This window comes from Lolium rigidum, chromosome 3, assembly GCF_022539505.1.
Source record: "Lolium rigidum isolate FL_2022 chromosome 3, APGP_CSIRO_Lrig_0.1, whole genome shotgun sequence".
In the NCBI taxonomy this organism is placed as follows: Eukaryota; Viridiplantae; Streptophyta; class Magnoliopsida; order Poales; family Poaceae; genus Lolium; species Lolium rigidum.
Genome location: NC_061510.1, coordinates 259,097,651 through 259,103,833, shown reverse-complemented (window position 1 = coordinate 259,103,833; position 6,183 = coordinate 259,097,651). Strand labels below are relative to the sequence as shown.

Genomic DNA, 6,183 nt, shown 5'->3' with positions numbered 1-6,183 from the left:
TTAGTAGTAATAATGCCTTACATATAATGTATCAATTCGTGTGTACAACTACGACACCACCGATCTAAATCTGAGCATCTCCCATCACCTCTAACCCTAAGCCTCTCTCCCTCCCTACTTTCTCTCGGCCGGAAATGGACACAGTTTCCATGTCGTCGGTGCCGCCAGCGTTTCGTCACGGCTGCCATGCGTACACGCCGCCGCCGTACTTGGCTCCCCCGCCGCCGCGCCGTATCGTCGTAGCTCATGTTCAGTGGACCCGCCCTGCTCCAGGGTGGCACAAGCTGAACTTCGACGGCTCGGTGCACCATGACGGCTCGGGGCGCGCCAGCATCGGAGGAGTTATCCGGGACAGCTACGGCCGCACCGTGTTGGCATTCGGCGAGAGGACGCCGCACGCGGGCGTGGGCGAGGTCGAGGCCAGGGCGCTCATCCACGGCCTCCATCTTGCGCTGCAGAACGGATGCGACCGGCTGGTCGTGGAGGGCGACGACCTGACTCTGGTGCGGCTGCTTCGCGGCGATTCGCCGCACACACGGATCCCCTGGGCCATGTACAACCAGATCGTCCAGCTGCTCAGCTACTTCCGAGACGTCGTGGTGCAGCATGTGTACCGAGAAGGGAACGCGGTGGCCGATGCCTTGTGCCATGAGGCGTATCGGTGCTCCAACCTCTGGACGGACCACCAACTAGTGCCGCCCGCGGTTCGCGCCAAGCTCGAGGATGACCGTCGTGGTGTCGTGCACCCGCGGTACCGATCGACGGCGTGAAGACATGATCAAGCAGATCGACTCCTCTTTCCGGCCAAGAACAACAAGGAAATCGGTGGGGGAAGAAAGCTAGAATCTGAGAAGATACCTAGCAAGGAGTCCCAGCGAGAAGACATAATCAAGATCGACTTCTCCTCCCAAGAAGAACAAGGAAATCGATGGGGAACCTAGCTTGAAGCATGCAAGAATCGGAGAAGATACCTAAGAGGGTGTCCCGGCGAGATTTGGCATACGCTTGGCGGCGTAGACGACAGCCCGTTCCAGATACTCTTCATCACCGGTGTGTACCAGGAAGCCTCAGCCGCGATACAGGTATGGGTTGCATCCATTTCAAACTCGGGATAAACAAACAGCACTTCACAAATACGAGTTGCACAAGAATTGTACATGCTAAGGCTCGTCTTTCACACACTCATCATACATTTTGGTTTCGCAGGTCTCGAGGTGGTGTAGCCCGAGGTGCAAGCAATGTTCGCCGACTCAACAACAGTAGATCGGAGACGGCAGCAGCAAGTTGTTCTGGCGCAATCCATGGATCCGAGGTACCCTGCGAATGTTAGCTCCGGCAATCATTGCGAGCTCGTCAAGATATCTTCCGAGACTGTCCAGAGCCGTAGCAGCAGTTGGACGAGACATCAGAGGCCACCCTTCAATTCATTAGCCTCTGGGCGACAACCATCAGTACCCCTACTCCGGACGGGACTCACTCCTCGAAATCAGCATACCGCTCAAATTCAGATGGTATCCACGTTCTAGCAGAACAAATGTTCCGATAGCAGCGAGCAACAGAACTGACCTGCCACAGGGCAGCCCTTCTTGTTGCCTGTACAAGACCCGAAGGTACACATCACAATCGGCAAATAGTTTTATGAGTTGCATCTAGCTAGTAGTTAAACTCGGGATGTTTCGGCAATTGCATACATTTTTAAACTCTGGGATAAACAAACTTCACAAATATGAGTTGCATCGTATACCCATTTTACATAAGAACAGTACATGTCAAGGCTCTCGTCTTTCACACTCATCATATATTTTGGTTCGCAGGTCTCCAGGCCATGTCGTGAGAGGCGCAAGCGATGTTCATCACCACCTCAACAACAGTAGAGATCGGAGACGGCAGCAACACATTGTTCTGGCACAATCCGTGGATCCAAGGTACTCCTAGGAATGTATGGCTGGCAATCCTTCCACTCGTCAAGCTATCTTCCAAGACTATACAGAGCCGTAGCAGCAGCTGGACTGGAGACATCAGACTATCAGAGGCCGCCTCTCCCCACAGGCCATCCTTCAGTTCCTTAACCTCTGGGGATCTGTGGAGATGGAGGTGGACTCCAGACGGGAGTCACTCCTCAAAATCAGCATACAACTTATGCTTCGGATTCAGCCGCTATTTCCTTCAAGAATGAGAACAGGCTTCAACAGCTCAGCCCTAAGCATCTTCCGAGCAATTTTGCTTGAGACGAACAAGCACATCTTCAAGAACAAGAGCTCTACAACAGAGGAGGTGGTGCAGACGTTGAAGAACAGCCTGAAGGAGTGGAAAATAGTGAAGCTTCGTGGAATTGCAAGAGTTATTATAATGTACCATAATAGTAATAGGGTAGAGTGGACTAAGCCCTGATGCTCCGTCTGTGGAGTCATCAGTGTGACAGAGGCCTTGATGGCGCTGGCAAAAATCTTGTAAATTACATTCTTTCTATCTTAATATATTGACAAGTACAACTCCTGCGGTGTCCTCGAAAAAAAAGGTCTTGAGGTGCTCTATAAGGTTTGGAAATACGATGCTCTTTGATGACCACATCTTTTGGAACATCACTTCGTTTGCGCAGCTGTCCATCTGCATGCCACCACTGGCATACCCCTGTCATATGCCCAGAAGAAAGTGTTATTTCCACAAGGAAACACTTTTATCTTGTACGCTAGAGAAGTTAATAACTGACAAAGTTAAAGACACAATAGTTTGGTATAATCATTTCAAGCCCTTGTATAATCATGAGTTGTTGTTCATCAGGTTTACTCAAGCCTAAAAGCATAAACATGTGGATACTTTATTAAAAAAAAATCTTGTACTGGAATTGCTCTCCAAAAGTGCTCATACTGTATCAAGTGATTTAAGAAAAAAGTACCCACATTGCCACGGTTAAAAAATGATCACACTAAAAAGGCCCAAGAGTTGGAATAAAGGTTTCAAACCCTTGCATAATCATGACTAGTTCTTCATCAGGTTCCCTAGAAACAGAAACAAGCGGCTATTTTTTTTTTCAAAATCCTAGTGCTGAAATTGCTCCAAAAAACAGAGTGATTCTAGAAAAAGTAATCGTCTAGCTCAACAGGACGTAAATGAGAGAGTGAGACGGACCTTGGACTCACTTACAACAATTTCATCCTAGCATGGTGTCCAGTCAAATGCAAAAAATCTGCCTTGCATGACTGTCATTACACAATTACGAAAGAGTGAATAACATGGAGAAATCGCAGAGAATGGCAAATAGAAACCCGCACTCCCTCACCTTAATCTTGCATTTCAGCATCTGTAGATTCAACCTCCATGCTGTTTGATTGAACAGAGGCTACGAGGTCTTTGATTCTGAGGGGAGCATGTCTGGCAGCATACTGAAACAGAACCTGCGCTCACAAAATAATAGCTTAGGTACATGTGATGAATACAATATTATAGTGCATGGTGAAGCCGTCACTTACTTTGGAATGGCTATCAGCAAGAGTACGCGTTTGGTTCAGCTTCCCGGCAAATGGCAGCTCACCAATCTCTATCTTCCCATCTACAAGCCGAAGCGGAGAAGGTTCCCTGGCTGCAGGTTTGACTGCATAAAAATATAAGAGTATGTTTTTTCTTAAAACATATTCAGATGCAAAAAATAACTGGTGGTCACTGTATAGGAAGGTAAGTCGAATCAAGAAAGAGCACACAGCATCTACAAATCTGTTTGCAAATACTAAGTGCGTCACTGTAGCAACAGCATGAAGGAACAGGCATGGACATGAAAGAGCTATTATGGTCGGAATGAACCATCAAGACGATAATTTGAGCACCATGTAGTACATGATGTATGTATGCAGAATTAAAGTTCATCTGAACTTAAGCGGATGGTAACAAGGAGTCAAACACTGAGACACAAATCCTGTATGATAATTACTTCTATTTTGTGGAAATATAAGTTGCGCTTCAAAACAGTACCTTCTGTATAAATTCGGTGTACCAAATACAATTAGGATCTCATCAGAAGCAATTAGTTTTCCATCCTCTTGCAGCTCAAGAACAACCTGATAACACATGAAGAAATAAGACCAGTAAAATTATTAAGGGATAAAGTGAAGTCTAGCAGGCGCAAGAGTTAAAACTCCCTCTGTTGATAATTCTTGTCGTGGTTTTAGTATAAATTTGACCTAAAACCATGACAGGAATTATCGAACCGAGGGATTACTATTTTTCATATTTAATAGACAGTTATCTAATCGGCTACAGTACAGGAAAGCATAATTAAGAAAGGAACCTCCGTGCTGCTCTGTTGGAACGTGTCCCTCACTATCCGTATCAAGAACATACTGGCTGCAACCTGCAAGCCACATCTTTCCATACCAGTGTCAGGGGCGTGATTCCCGATTGATAATGCACATGCCTGATAAGAGAAAAAAAATCACCTAGATCAGTCATTTCAACAGTATAAACTGTAAAAGGAGATAGCAAACATGAGTGCATGTATCAAAACCAGATTAATACTGGTATTCTTGAAACAGACGTTACTTGTTGTAAAACAGCAAACCATCCTTGACATAAGGTGTGCTTCCTGAGTACGCTGCTTCAAGACCCTCGAGTGTAGACTCGTACATAGGGAAGGCACTAAACCAATACCGATGGTACGTCGACGGAGGATCACCGGCAGAAATCTCGGTGAGCTTCTAGTTCACCCAAAAAATCCTGAACTCGGCGGTGCAATCATACAGCAAATAGCCTCGCCAACAAATCATATCAACGACGTAGTGTGTCTCGTCAGGCTGCAGGATAAGAACACACAGATTAGAAACAGGCCTTAAAGCAAGTAGGTGTAGATGATCAAGCAGCCATTGACCTCAAAAGAAAAGTCTATTTGCTTGGCTAACTCGTGGAATATTTAGTCGCGGATACAGTAGGATCTTGCTGGGCCAGAGATCACCCTCTTTGATCAGTTGGGAAGCTCCGAAGGGAACCAATGGAGAATGGTCCCATTGCGGAGCCTGCTTATCGTGATGCCGTTCGATGACACGACCAGGTGTCGCTTGCCAGCAGGCCTGGCAGAAACATGCCTACATACAGAAAAAAAAATGTTGTTGGAGCAAAGTCTATCCTTACTGGCTACTAATGACTTGATTTGTCAGTGTAATGCTAGTGCTATTTCTCAGTAGTAGGCTAAGGTAATGTGTTCTGAATTTCAAATTAGAAGACAGACACTAAGTTTGTTGCTAGTTGAACTGAAAAGATCGTCTTTGTAGGACACTAGAGCCAAACTGAACTGAACCAAGACAAGGAGGTGACGATGGATTATACCAGTCGTGGGCGAGGTGGGGAGGGGCGTCGACCATCCACTTGGACAGCATTATCTGGCCGTGGCTACGTCGGCGACGGCGGGCTAGTCGCCGTGGGCCTCTGCCTCGGGGAAGGGTGGCGATTGGTAGGCGGATGGGGGAGACAGTAGGGAGTTGGCGAGGCTGCGGGCGCGCGCCGGGCGGATTGGGTTCGGAGGGCGGAGTCGCGGTGGCGCTGCTGGTCAGAGATGGCGGCGCGCTTGTAGAGCCGGCGGGGGTCGTGCTGCGGCGGCGGCGCCATGGCTGGCTGTGACTGATTGATGGCGTAGGACGGCATCTTTTTTTTTTTGAAACTGACGGCATCTTGATTCAACGGATCCGAGCTACTCCATCCATAAAAAAAAAATGTCGCAAATCATATAGTAAATTTAAATGTATTTACATTAAGAAGTATTTAGATACAGCAAAATTACACAACCTCAGAATATCTATTTATGGCCTAAAAATTGTAAGAAAGTGAAAGTACTTTTTGGTCTTTTAAGAAAAGAAGCCCCGCCATTCACCATTAGGTTCATTCAATCTTTACAGATTTTGACCAAATATTTACGAGAAAATATCAACATCCATAACATGAAATTTATTGTACTAAAATTATTATAAAGTATACTTTTATTTATATAGTACTATGAATACTGATCTTATATAATTAATCATTCTTATTAAAATTTAACTTTACCTTAACCAAAAGCGTGAAGTAAGTACCTACGTTGTTGAATTTTATAAATAAAATCGGACTAAAGGGTCCTCCACATGGTGCGGTCAGGGGGCTCGGGGTGGAGAGGCATTAGTATTGGTTCGTAAGACGAACCAGGATTAAAAGGTCTTTGCCGCG

General features: G+C 46.2%; 1 long non-coding RNA gene across 4 annotated transcripts; it reads right to left on the bottom strand.

Moving 5' to 3' along the window:
* Nucleotides 1–2,314: 2,314 nt before the first annotated feature.
* On the bottom strand, nt 2,315–5,501 carry LOC124699379. 4 transcript variants are annotated; one of them, XR_007001370.1, is made up of 9 exons: nt 5,314–5,501; nt 4,859–5,072; nt 4,534–4,784; nt 4,283–4,408; nt 3,967–4,052; nt 3,471–3,580; nt 3,281–3,395; nt 3,130–3,200; nt 2,315–2,631 (listed from the first exon to the last, which is right to left on the bottom strand). It is a non-coding gene; the product is annotated as an uncharacterized LOC124699379 (long non-coding RNA). The 4 variants fall into 4 exon arrangements; XR_007001368.1 differs by having other exon boundaries at nt 3,471–3,592; nt 5,314–5,500; XR_007001369.1 differs by having other exon boundaries at nt 3,141–3,200; nt 3,471–3,592; nt 5,314–5,500.
* Between the last annotated feature and the right edge of the window lie 682 nt (nt 5,502–6,183).